Genomic DNA, 14,903 nt, shown 5'->3' on the forward strand with positions numbered 1-14,903 from the left:
CTAGATGATGATGTATATGACCGCCTAGGCTAGGCTAGCCTACCAGCAAGCTGGGTGCATGTGCCACCACTCCTCCCTCCTCATCCCATTGAATTATTATGATCTTGGCTCCGATGACAAAGAAATTTTCCCATGGCAACCATCTAATTGCATGTCATGGCTAGACGATGATGTATATGACCACCTTCGCTAGGCTAGGCTACCATCAAAATCCAATGGGTGGATTGCATCCTCTTAACAGTGATAGGCAGCTAGAGTCACACAAACTAATATAAAAAATGAAGGGGAAAAGAGTGGGAGGGTAGCGAGTCTAGCTATATAAAGGCCTTAAGGGTAGAGAAACAATTCCCCACACCCAAGAAAATCCCTCTCCTACCCCCTTCCATGCTCTCCAAGCCCCCTTTCACACCTGTGATGTATATTCTATTGTAACCTCGATGCCCCTTCATAATGCTACCCAAGTCATGCAATCCATTATTTGCCTTGGCTCTCCATCCTGCAACACTCCACCATTCATAACCATGACCAAGGGAGTTGCAGGTTGGGGAGCCAAGGGAAATGGGTCATCGTTGTTCTGTCAGGCTTTGGGAGAGAACTCAACTTAGTGATGAGCCTCTCATAATTGAGCACAACCTTCACCACTAGGAAAGGAGAACTCAACTTGGTGATGAGCTCTAACACACTGAGAGCATGTGTCAATGTTTTGGAGCTCACCATTAGATTAAGTTCCTTGTCTGCTGTTGAATGTTGTGCTCGATTGAGCTCAACACCAAGCTCAGTTCTCTCTCCCAGTGCCTTGAAATAATTTGATATGAAGAAGATTATGTTCAATTATGAGATGCTCGTAGCTGATAACTGATGGAGAGAAAACACGAATAGATATATATTTGGTTTATGCTGTATTGAAAATATTTGAAGAAGTGGAAGAAGTGGTTGGTTTGAAAATATGCTCTATGTTGGTTGGTTTGAAAATATTTGAAGAAGTGGAAGTTGGTTTTTTTCTTGTTGTCCATACACATGAAGACATATATCAAATATTTAGTGTTATGTCTGGCGAGTTAAAGTCAAGGGATGTTCTAACATTGGAGGATATGATGTCTCGAATTGGGAAAAAAATTGGAGGCTCTCAAAAGGAGGAATCAGAAGTGGCTATCTTGGAGACAATGGTAGATTGGAGAGCATTCATCAAGCCACGTTTGAAAGGGGGAGATGATGCATTAATAGGGCACACAAATCCACACTTTTTTTGATTTAGCATGCATAACGATATTCCAGTGATGCAATGAAAGCACTACTTAGTGGATTGTGATCATTTATGGAGTGAGCTATGTGCTTTATTATAGAGAATAACTCCATTGGAGGAAACTAGATTTATTCTTGCAAAGAACAAAGCACTTGATGTAGATGAAATGAAAGGCTTGGATGCCTTTATTAAACATCTTCAAAGCATTACACAAAAATATATTGAGCAAGCAATAAAGAATGGGGAGATAATTGAGGCACTTGTCAAATCTTTACAAAAATAAGAATATTTGATGAGCATTGAATACTTTGAATCTATTTGGCTAGAAGAAGCTATGTCATCGAGATCCACATTGGATACAAATACGGAAATAGATGAGGAAGAGCTAAGCAATGCCTTTTACCTTGAAAATATTGTGGTAGGAAGGGGGATAAACCCTTACCAGAGTTTGTATCATCTGATGATATTAAAGAGGGTATGTTTATTGCAATTTGGCAGGGATTGGCCAGGGAATTAAATCGATGGGAAGTCATTCGGGAATTAAAAACTATTAAAATGTTTTTTTGAATAAAATTATTTATAAAATTTGGGAATTTAATTCAGATGACCGGTTGACTAGCTATGCCATACCCCAGGGTAGTTTGGAGAGTGTCTTGGGGTACTTTGAGTTGCATAAGGTACTTCAAAGGTACAATATGGTACTTTTAGTTCAACATACCTTGTTTGGATAGTACCTTGGGGTACTTTGAGTTTCATAAGGTACTTCAAAGGTATAGTATGGTACTTTTAGTTCAACATACCTTGGGGTACTTTGACTTCTACAATGTACTTTAGATGGTATGTTGGGGTACTTTGATTCTATTAGGTACATCAAAAGATACAATCTAGTACCTTGAAGAGGTACCAAGAGGTTATTTGCTAATATTGCTAGCATACGAGGCACTAGGTCAAAAGTGTAAGAAAGTGCTAATAAGGGCAAAAAGTGACACCAGATCTTGCCACCACAACGGTGGTGTTGGCAAGTGCTGAAAGTGTTTAAAGAAGTGTCACAAAGACAAAGTGCTAGCATATTTGGATGTAATCTCTTTTGTTACTATGTCTACTTCAAATGTATTTTATTTTGTTTCAATTTTGATGTAACACTATTATCGCAAAAACTATTGGATGTAATTTCTTTTGTTTAAATTTCAATGTAGTACCATTGTGGCCAAAACTATTGTTGCTATTACTTTGGTAGTGACAGTGGCTCTAAAGAAGCAGAAATGGCATATTTTTGCCCTTGTTTACATTTCACTGCAACCATGATAAGGATCGTTGCACAAGCAACTGTTTTAAAAAATGTTGTTACTGTAGTGAAAATGGTTCACAAGTGCCCTCATTTAGGATTTAGTCCAATAGTGCAACCGGCGTGATTGCTGCACAAGTAATTGTTGCAAAAGGACTAAAATAGCTCTACAATAGGACTACATTTTCCTTAGCTTGGAACTAAAATAGCTCCAAGAACTAGCAGAAATTATTGCACAAGACTAGTAGGACTAAAATAGCTTTAAAATAGGAGTATATTCTCCTTGGTTTAGAACTATAATAACTCCAATAACCAGCATGGTGGTTTAGAACTATAATAACTCCAATAACCGGTGCAGCAGTTGCAAGAAAACTATCATAAATTGCAACATTTTCCTTAGCTTGGAGCTAAAATAGCTCTAAGAACTAGTGCGGTGGTTGATAAATTATTGCACAAGGAGTAATACGACTGAAATATCTCCAAAATAAGACTAGCTAAAATAGCTCCAACATCCAGCATGGTGGTTACGGATATGGACCTTGAGGGGTCCCCTTTAGAGATTGACATGCCACAGTGGTCTTCAAGCCAACGTGGTGGTCTATCCATGCCAACATCATTCCTCGAACCAGCATGTTGGCCAACGCAACAAAAGATTGTGTTGCAAAGCGATAGATGGCAAAGTCGCGCATTGACAAGTGGCAAGGCAAAAATTTTGTGTTGTAGTTAGGCCAACGTGGTCCATGCCAACATCATTGTTCAAACCAGCATGGTGGTTAGCGTAACAAAAGATTATGTTGCGCAGTGACAGATGACGAAGCTGCACGTGATAGGCTATGTGATGTAGTCAGGCCAGAGGTAGAGCAACAGTCTCTGTGCTCATGAGTAAATGCATATAGTGCCATGTGTTGAGCTCTGTGCAGTTGAAAATGATAAGATTATGTTTCATTATTATGGCAGTGTGGCAATCATAATGTTGAAAAAACTTTCGACGAGAGCGTGGGTCCATGCAAAATTCAAAATCTCACCCACCAATGCATCACGTCGTGCCCCCAAAGTGGCCTTGAAAATAGTTTTGCGATTGGCTACACCCAAGCAAATGTTGACCTCCAATATGGCCAATATAGATTTGGACATCAAGACATAGAATATTGAACACTCTCTAGAGTTAATGGGGACTCTTTGGCCAAGATGGATTTGAAAATCCAAACATATATGTCTTTAAACATGCTTTAGAATTGATGGGGCCAATTTGGCTAAGATGGCTTTGAAAATCTACTGATACGTTTCTTTTGATACTCTCTATCTAGTTAATGGGGCTCCTTTAACTAAGATAGCTTTGAGGATCCAAATATTCAAGCTATGTGCATCTTAAAATAGGACTTCTAGATGGATTTTTAAAAGAATGTGGATGAAATTCAACAATATCAAATTCATATTAGTAGAGTTCTTTTTTATTCAAGGAAATTTTAAGATGCTTGGAACCAAAATTCTAGGTTTAATATGTGACCGAAAATAGCCTCATGGATATTTCTTTTTTAAGATCAAAGTGTTTCTTATCTATAGGGATTTGATGTTCACTTGCTCCTGATGAGTCTAACATCCACTACTATTTATAGTTTTTATGAAGGAATGGCTACCATTGGGGAGATTGCTAGGTTGAACAAATTGTTTGACATATTTTTCTATTTCTTAAAGAAACAGATGGCATTCTCTTATTGTTTTGGCCTTCTAGTATCATTTTTAACCTCAATTATGGTCAAGGATTTGTGGGGACTTGGATGATGCACTGTTATGCATGCCATCTGATTGAGGATGGAAGAGGGTGGAAGAAAGCATTATTGACATTATGATCATGGGGAAGATGGAACTCCCATTCATTGAACTTCGAATCATCAACCACCATGGACTTCCACCTGCAAAGAATTCAATTGGTGCCTTTTTCCTCTTGATCAAACTAATCATCACATGATGTGATCACCCAAGAACTCGCATGGTATGTAGCTATGGTGACTATTGGCTAGCTAATGGCATTCACAGAAATTGGACCATGTACACGATGTTTCCCATCAACCCAGAGAAAATCACCAAATACATACGTGCCTTGGGAGCCTTTTTAAACCATAACTTCACAGAGAAGAGAAAACTATCTTGAAGAGTAGATTAAGAAAAGTGGAAATATCCCCCAAGTCCCAATTTTTTAAGGACTCACAATTTGGGCCCCAAAAAAAAGAAAATTTGAAGTGTATCTTTCTAAAACTACATTGCATCAACCTCTAAAATTTATTATGAAAAAATACTATATTCTTGAGTACATATTAAAGCTAGTAGGACCAACAGGTACTTCATATTGCCATATATTTTTAATTTCATTACACTACAATCCAATTATGCTTGATTATCTTAAAAGTATTGCACTGAATTGTCTCTCTTTTCATGTGCTCATATACAAAATTGTGAAAGTATATAGATTGTATTTGTATTGATAAAAATCTGAATATACATGCACAACAATCATTATCTATTTTAATTATTCAAGCTTAGAAATTTATGAAATGATACAAAGAGATATTTTCAAACAAATTTTCCTTTAGATACATGGCATCATCTTTAGAAATTCATGAAAAAAAAGAAAGAGGTATTTTGAAACGAATTTTCCTCAAGCTACATGACATCAATCTTAGCAATTTATTACGAAAGATGCATTCAAGAGTACTTGTTGAAGTCAGTATGACAAATAGGTACTTCATATTGCCAACAAGTTGTGGAAAAGTTTTATTCATTTGATGAGGAAGAAAAGAGTAGTGTTGCCAAGGATTTTTCTCTAATGCCTGGGTAGAGAGATACACCCACACAAAGTGGGTGACCATGGGTAGTCACAGCCGGTTGTCTATGCGAATTAAAACATGAAATTTTCAACATGGATGAGGGAGAAAGCATGAGAGAAGGGTGACAGGGGGGTTAGTATGTGCAAATCTTGCGAGTAGTTGTATACCATTGTCCGTGTGAAATTAAACATGAAATTCTCAACATGGATGAGAGACAAAGCATGGGAGAAGGGTGACAGGGGGTTGCTATGGGTAAAGCTTGTGAGTAGTTGTATACCATCAACAAACGTAATATTGGATTCATATCGGAACGGCATGCATTGATAACTATAGCATGAAACCCATGAGAGATGAAGTCCTTTCTAAAGCCAACAAGCAATTTTGGTGGACAATGATGCTCGTCTGATGCAAATTTCTCTTTCTTACCTACTAGAGATCTTTGTGGCATTTGCCAAATCTAGAATTGATTAACTTGTAGAGCTACTTTGCTATTGATCCACAATCCAATCCTCAAGCTCTTGTTTAACCCAATCCTTCAAAATACAAACTTCACCTCGCATTGGACAACAACATGATCTAGCTAATGAAATTTATAGACATGCTTACGGCTCTTATTTGCACCTAATGGCAATCTTACCGCACTATGATCAACTCTATATTAGGGAATTTTGCTAGACTTGTGTAAAGTCCAATTTCAAAACTGGACTAAAGAAAAGGCCAAAAATCCCAAATACACTCCTAATGTAGTTTTAAAGCTAACTTTTAAAACCAAAGTCTAGTGAAAATAATAACTACTTGATGAGATTAGCAAAATACTTACTATTATGAATATTGTGCTAGTGATGAATCATTTTCTAATGCAAATTTTACACTTGATTAACTATATATTTTTTAAAATTACTCAAATTATGCTACATGGTCAAAAACTTTCCATGAACATTCTACTTTCTATAATTTCTTAAGAACATTAATGGATTGACCAATTTTCTTGCAAAGGTGGTGTACATATACACCGTCTTGGTGTAGAAATACACACTTAAGTATAAAATCAAATTCATAAACAATGGATGAGGAATAGATGCAACATTATAGAGCTATAAGAGCCACATAAGATGAGAATTTGCCACTCAAAAACAAATTACATTAGAAATTTTAATATGATTTGCTCAACCCCACCAAGATTGTTGCAAAGAATACAAAATAAGGTTATCAACTATACTATTACAGGCCACACAAGCCGAAGGTCGAGATATAATGCCACACTGGACAAGACCACATAGGTCGAGATATGCCACACAGGCCGAGACCACACAGGTCGAGATATGCCACACAAGCCGAGACCACAAAAGTCGAGATATATTGCCACACAGGTGAAAACCACAAAGGTTGAGACATAATGCCACATAGGTCATGATGGACTGCATAAAATAATAGGCTCATCACATAGATGAGCTATGAGTTTCTAAGACGAAGTTGTGACACATGCAGCTGATGCAAGAAAATCTATCAAGAGATGGGGACACACGCCTTCTATACAGTAGCATGTCATGACCCAATCGATCTCTTATGAAGACTAGTGAGCTTGTTGCCTTGATTACAACATCAATAAAAACAAAAAACACATCACTAGAAGATTTCATCATTAGTCTCTCTTATTTGCTCAGCAACCCTCTTCCATTATCTCGACGTCTATATCCTCAATATAATTACAATGAAGGAAGAAATTCAAGCACTCAAAGATTGTTTTTTGATAATTTCTTTGTGAGGCCCTTATTGTTTCTTCAGCATCCACATCAAATCGCCCATATCGAGTGCTGCGATAATGAAGGTTACTTAAGAAGTCTACTAGATCTTTTCATGCTTTTGTCATATTCCATAAAAGTATTTTGCTCTCTGCTATATTTAGAGTTTCCTCCCTTTCTGCTTGCCTCTGTGAATTAAATTTGTCTGTTTGCACCTGTGTCAATGGAGAGCCTTCTCAAATTCTGGCATCTCTCCTTGTCAGCAATCCATTCTTTAAGACTATTCATTCCTGACTCCACATCTCTTATGATATGATATACATCTATGGGTGGGGAGATGGAAGAAGAAAGTGTTTGCAAAGGACTAGGATGGAGGAATACTTTAGTACTTCAATGTGGAGAGTGAGGAGTGGAGAAAATAAATAGAGAGAGGATGAGAGAATGGGTGAACGCTCAAGTGTGTTTGAACAAAGGAGATGAGGATGGGTGAGTATGAAGTGAAAGGTTAAGAATAAAGTCAGTGGAGCATTGGGAATTGATACTTGGAATTGAATGCTCTTCTCTTAGTGAATGGAGTATTGGGAATGCTCTACTTTCAGTGAGTGAAGCATTGGGAATCAATACTTGGAAGTGAATGCTCTACTTTTAGCAAGTGGAGCATTGGGAATCAATACTTGGAAGTGAAAGGTTACAAATATATTTTGCTTATCACACATTTAATATTTCCTAATAATCGCATCATCACACATTCATATCATAAAATAATACACAATGTGAAATAATGAAATGAAAATCATGAGTAAATTATAGTCATGTAATAAGTAACATTGAGCATAATCAACAAAAACATCATGATTCAATATATCATTGTAGAAACAAAAATGACCATCATAATTAACAAGGCCATGTACAATGGAGTGGTCTCTTGTGATGCTTGCTCTGGCTTTTAACATATAACTACATCATAAGACTATCACTATGGAGTGGTCTCTTGACTAGCATGTTCTTGAGTACCAAACTCTTCAATGTGAGGACCTTGACTACCAAGTTTCCACTTCTATAGCCTTCCCTTTTCCTTGCAATTAATGGATTATGACTTTCCTTTGGCCTTCCCTCCTTAACTCTTCTTTTTGATTTCCAATCCTCTTGCAACTTTGAGCATCTTTCATTTGGTTTCTCCTCATTTGATGTAAGCTGAACCTCCTCTGAATCATTAGTCTTTGAGTTACTATCTTCTCTATTTCTTTGATATTGTCCTCTACAAAGAAGGTAGTGCAACTGTAATATGTATAAAAGAATTTCACTTGATGGGGTGTATCAATGACATTAACATTAATAACCATGCGTAGCAATGTTTTTGCAGCATAATCCATTAGGTAAAGTGCTACCATCCATCCATCATTCAATAAGTTTCTTAGCATCTCCTCTATTGAGTTGGGATGTTTTGGCTTTCGATAGTCCTGCATTGCTACATTTAGTTTAGCCATTTCTTCCTCAATGTAAAATAGCCCCAGAAGCTTTATAGGAATTTCAAATAGAGGACCTCCACCCTTGATAAGAAACAAATCAAGAAAGGATGCAAGGCTTAAATGGCGGTGCCATCTATGACAGTATAGTCCTGGTCATTGAGCTATACCATGATTTACTTTTGAAAGGGGGTACTCAATGACAGTTGTCAATGTTGCATACAAGGGATCCCTTTGTGCTTCTATCATGAACATGAACAATGTTGATCTTTTCTTATCACCCAAAGGATAAACCGTATGAGATCAACTATCCTTGACATTGCAAGGTCCTGTAACTCATCCATGAAAAATACACATGGCTTCTCTTGAGCATCTTTCGTCATTGCCATGAAGTGCTTTGTATCAATGCCATTGATGTGTACATAATTTGTATCCTCCTCTGATAACAAGATATCATAGGAGAAGCTAAAAGAAAAATGAGTTGCTGTACTTTGCAAGGTGTGCTCCAAGACCTTCTTCTTGATGTCTCCATACTATATTTTCATGACCTTTGGCATTTTTTCTCTAAGATCCTTTGTTGGTGTGCCGTCACTATCCATTGTACTCAACCACTTTCTAGCCCAAACTTGTCAAGCATTTGACCAAGGCCAAGTGGGTTTTAATGATCCACATTTACTATTTTGCCGACTAACTGCTCATCTGAAGTTATCAAAGATAGTAGTGCTGAGAGAGCAGCTTCACTTTTAACCATTTTGGAGACCATTTCATCCAAGTAGCTATGCTTCCTCTTTTTTTCAAAGAAGAACTCACCACCACTAAGCATCTTCAAGTGTATATGCTTTGTTATTTTATCCAAAACATTCATTAATGGTTTCCACCAAATGACATATGCCGGTTTTATTACTACTTTCTTTTGAGTCGTCGTCCTATGCTCTGGTGCCTCATAGGATAAGTTCCTTGTTTCATATGATTGACAAACATCCATGATGCACAGGAAGGTTGACTCCTCACAAAATACAATGCAAGTATAATCCCTATACCTATTAACAACCTTACTCAAATCATTAGCAATTGGTTGTGTATCGTATACTATGCCCTTCAAGAATCAATAAAAGCGACCAATCTTTGCCATGTACTGAGATGTAGGTCTCTTGCCCTTTAGTGTTTGTGGCTTGCCACATCTTATCCATAACTCCCTTGCCTTTACTAGGATCTCAAAAAGAGTTGACCGTTTCTTCTTCATAAAAGGTAGCAAATTCAATCTTTCCTATTCAAGAATGTACTTAGAGTCATCTTTAAATAGGCATATGTAAGTGATGACATGTGCAAACTTTTCCATATACTCAGACTATGGGAAGTTTCCATTTTGTCCCTCTACTAGGGACATCCTGCAAGCCTCACAAAAGTGCTACCCATCAATGGGCTCAAACCTGCATCTCTCAAAGAATGTGCTCTTTGCTAATATTAATTTCTTTGATAGGTCACTCTCGTATCTGCTCTCGTACAAACCAACTAGTTGCACAAACAAGGTCACTAGTTTTGAAGCTTTCAAAGGCATTGTGAAAGTCTTCAGGCTTTTGAAATTTGACATTAGGAAATTGAGGATCATCCTCTTGATGTCTCTTAAATGACATGGGACGTAGAGTGATATTGCCAAAAAATGGCAATTTAGTGGCCCTAATATCTTCATACAATTTGCATGCAAATTCCTCATCAAGCTTTTGTTAATTGGTTGAACAAGAAAGCACGATCAACGATTGTTGTGATCATGACTTATTGAGATGATCCCCAAAGATATCCCTCATCTTTGGGAGGATGTAAGTTTTTCTCACCCATAGAAAACTCAGTTAGTGAAGAATCATCCGCTTCATCTCACTATCCAACTACTCACCTACTTGTAGATAAGTTGCACTCGAATGATCTGCATGTGGCATTGGAGTTATTTTGGCTTTTTTTTCTTTGAATAGCAGTGGTAGTCGAATCAATCTCAGGATGACTGTGGTAGTCGAATCAATCTCAGGATGACTTCTTCGAGTTCCTGCTGTTGTAGTCGAAGATAATACAACCTTAGATTGAGATGTTGTTGGTGGCACACTTGCTGCAACTTGAGATGTTGGGAGGGGTGCTCCTTCAACATGAGATACCATTGGTGGCACAATTGCTACAGGTACAACAATGTTTGGTAATGCATCCCATATTTTTTCAAAGATCCAAAGGCTGGAAGTATTTCTTGAGATCCTTGAACTAAGTGTGAGTCTATCATAGCCTTCACGAAGTACTTCTTGTCTCGCTAACTCGTAGAGTATAGAGTAGCAATTCATTATTCTTGCCTACTATGCACATAACTTTCATCAAACCATTTTCTTCTTGAATATCTATCTTTGTGACCATGCCAGCAGTCCTTATTGCCTATATACTATATTTTGGGCATGAAACATGTTGCTCAATGATCAACAAAAAATGATGGGCATTTCTCCCTGCCGTTGTGAAGTACCAGCCATGATCAATAAATTTGTTAATGACCCTGACCTTGAGAGCCATAGACTGTGTCATGATTTCCTTGTTAATGACCTTGGGAGCAAGAGACTTTGCCATGATTTCCTAAAAATTTATATATGTTTACATTAGAACTTATTTCATGGAGATGTAAAAAAGTGCATCGAGATGTAAAAAAGTGAGTGCCGAACTATCAAATAGAAGCGTGTCTAACTACTTAAGTCTTTTGGAGTCGGTAATCCCTCCTTAGTACTACTAACCAAAGCGTAACAACTACCCTAACAATAACTCTACGTCGATAGCATCAGTAGCATTAAAAATTAAAAAATTCCCCATGCACACCATAGGTTGGGAGGTAGGGGGCTTAAAGTTAATTTAATCTTGCCCCCTCCCTCCCAACTTACTACACGCATCGCAGGTTGGGAGCCCCCCCCCCTTTAAGTTAATTTAATCCACCGCCTCCCTCCCAGCCTACGGTGTGCAGAGCAAGTTGGGAGGGGGGGCTTTTAAGTTAATTAATCCAGCCCCCTCCATCCCAACCTATGGTGCGCACATTAGGTTGGGAGCCCTCCCCCTTAATTTAACTAAATCTTCCCCCCCTCCCAACTTGTTGCATGCGCAACAGGTTGGGAGGGGGGGTGCACCTTGCTGCCATGCCGCTCTCATTGTCCATGTAGCCCTCACTGCCCACGTAGCCTTTATCACCCATGTTGCCCTTATCGCCCTTGCCGCTCCCATGTTGTGCCACTCTCAGTAGAGCTACCTACCACTGCCACAAGGAGGGAGAAGAAGGAGAAGGAGGAAGAGGAGGAGGAGGAGAATGAGGGAGAGGAGTTGGTGGCAAAGGAGGGACAGAGTTAGTGGCAAAGGAGGGGTAGCAATAGCCTAAATGAGGGGCAATGGATAGAAGGGAGGACGTGGGGAGGCAAGAGGAGAGGAGGAGAGGGGGGTGGAGTAGGCGGTGGCTTGAAGGAGGAGGGGGAGGAGAGAAGGAAAGAGCAGAAGGGAGGACGAGGGGAGGTAGGAGAGGAGGAGCAAGGGAGGGAGAGAGGTAAGAGAAGGGAGGGAGGGATTACCAAGAAGAGGAGGAGGTTGTCAGTGGAGATTTGAAAAAGTGAAGAGAATGAGGAAGGAGGACTATTATATAGAATAAGATATGAGATAATTAGGGTTGGGGCACATTTAATGATTTTTTAAGGATAAGTATAAGTACCATAATCTCCATTAGTTTTCCTCATTCCTCAACTCTTCATTGTTCTCTATTCATTTCAACCAGCTGCTCAAATTCACAAAATTTTCCAAATGTCGCAACAGTTGAATGTCTTCCCAACCTATTACGTACACAGCACCTTCCAACCTATTGCACTTTTTCATTTTAATTTAAATTTTGAACTCTCTAACCTATTACAACCTATTGCCCTTTTTTATTTTATTTTGATTTCTCAACTCTCTTCTAACCTATTGGTACGACAACAAATCAAACTAAATTAAAAAAAGTATAATCAAATTAAATTATTAAAATAAAATACTATTATATAATATAATAAATATTAATACTACAAAATAATAATAATCTAACATTATAAATAATATTATATATGATTTTAAATATATAAAATAATGTTATATTAAAAGAAATTCATAACATAATTTATAATATTAAAAAAATTAATATAATAATATAGTATAACAATATTTCAAAATAATAAATAATATAATAAAAAAATAAAAGTTTATTAATATACATAGACTATTTATTTTTTAAAGTAAAAATAAAAATAAAAATATTTTTTGAAATTAAAAAATAAATAAATCAAACTTCCTTTGGGGTGCATCCAACGTATTGCTCAAATCATATTCTTTAGTAATTTGGGTTGGGTGCACCCCTAGCCTATTGCTTTAAGATTTAGGGTCTAAGATTTAAGATTTAAGGTTTAGGTTTTAGGGTCAGGGTCTAGGGTTCAGGGTTTAGGGCTTAGGGTCTAGGGTCTAGGGTTAAAGGTTTAGGGTCTAGGGTTCAAGGTTTAGAGTCTAGGATTTAGGGTCTAGGGTTTAAGGTTTAGGGCTTAGGGTCTAGGATCTAGGGTTTAGGGTCTACGATTTAAAGGGTTTGGGGTCTACGGTCTAGGTTTTAGGGTTTTAAAGGGTTTAAGATCTAAGTTTTAGGATTTAGGATCTAGGGTCCAAGGTTTAAGATCTAGGGTTTAGAGTCTAGAGTTTAGGAGGGTTAAGGAATGGTTTTGTCCTTGTTTGCACCATGATAGCTCAAATAGAACATACATTTCCAAGGATAATACAAGACCTTGCAAACTGTTTTGGGAAGATAGTAAAGGTAACTATTTTGGTAAGGTAGTAAAGGTAGATCTAAATGGTTAAGCTATTTTAAGATGCTAGTGGCTCCTACTCCTACTTGGACATTGTCAATAAAAAGAGAGCAGTGCTCGTTCCTAGGTTTGCATAATTCATTAACCAAAAAGACCTTAAGGACAATATAGCATTTAGCAGAATTTTCTCCAATGCTTAGGTCAATGTAATGACATTTTCATTTACTTGTGAGATTAAAGCTTGGAACTTAATATGAGCTTGAGATCTATGAGTGCGTCAATGATGATTGGGATGTTTATATCGACTTGAGTGATGGGATAATGTGTACATTATCTATAAAATAAAGTATATAGGACCATTTGTCATGTCTACAATTACTTTTTATCTTGAACATGCTCCATTAGTAAATAGGACCATTCGTCATGTCTACCATTTGATTTTTTATCTTGAACATGCTATAGTGGAGCTTATAGGTCAGCTTTGTTAACAATTTTACACACACACACACACACATGCGAGCGTGTGTGTGCATGCATGCACGCATGCACACACACACACACACACACACACACACTCAAGAAAAGAGAGAGAGATGGTTGCATTGGTTTAACAAAATAAATTTCTCATTGAGTAAAGGCACTACTTAGGCTTCATTGAAATTTGAAATTTAGTGAATTCAATAGAAAGGATATCAATGTTTGTGAAGATAGTGGGAGAGAAGGAAGGAGTCTCACTTGCGGCTTTCTCACATACACACTGGGGGAATACACACAAAGGTGGAGGCTGAAAATAGTTTTCCTCTTCTTAGTTGTGAAAGCCAAAAGAACTCTAGTACAAAGAAATAGAAGAAACCTATATGTGGTTCTCAAACCAAACTCAGCTAACTAAGGTGGCATACTAACTGAGCCACGAACTAGAGTACATAAGGATAGCTGTCATCCAGCTATTATTCATGGGTGGTGTACCAACCACATCTGTAGCTAACAAGTCGGTGACATAAATGCACAACGGTCACCCTGGCATATCACGAGTGGAGCTCGATATCTCAACACTCCCCCTTGAGCTCAATCCCAATTCCTGCACACCAAGCAGGTCTCTGAACTTGCGCAGCTTCTCTGTGCCCAATGCCTTCATGAATATGTCAGCTACCTGATCTTCTGTGCTGACATAAACTAGATCAATAAGACCTAGTAAAACTTTCTCCCACACATAGTGATAATGCACCTCAATGTGCTTTGTTCTAGCATGATAGATTGGGTTATTTGCCAAGTGTATACTACTCATGTTGTCACAATAAATGACAACTGGCCCATTTGTAGACTGATGTATATCATAAAGTAGCTTATGCAACCAAGCTACCTCACATGCAGCCATTGCTGCACCCCTGTACTCAGCCTTTGTTCTCGACAAGGCAAATGTAGGCTATTTTTTACTGCTCCAAGTGACTGCAGCACTCCCAAAAGAGAACACATATCCACTGGTAGATCGTCTATCAGAAATACTACCAGCCCAATCAGCATC

Source organism: Dipteris shenzhenensis, chromosome 23, assembly GCF_047967505.1.
Source record: "Dipteris shenzhenensis isolate YYH24624 ecotype China chromosome 23, Dip_SZ_1.0, whole genome shotgun sequence".
NCBI classification, from domain to species: domain Eukaryota; kingdom Viridiplantae; phylum Streptophyta; class Polypodiopsida; order Gleicheniales; family Dipteridaceae; genus Dipteris; species Dipteris shenzhenensis.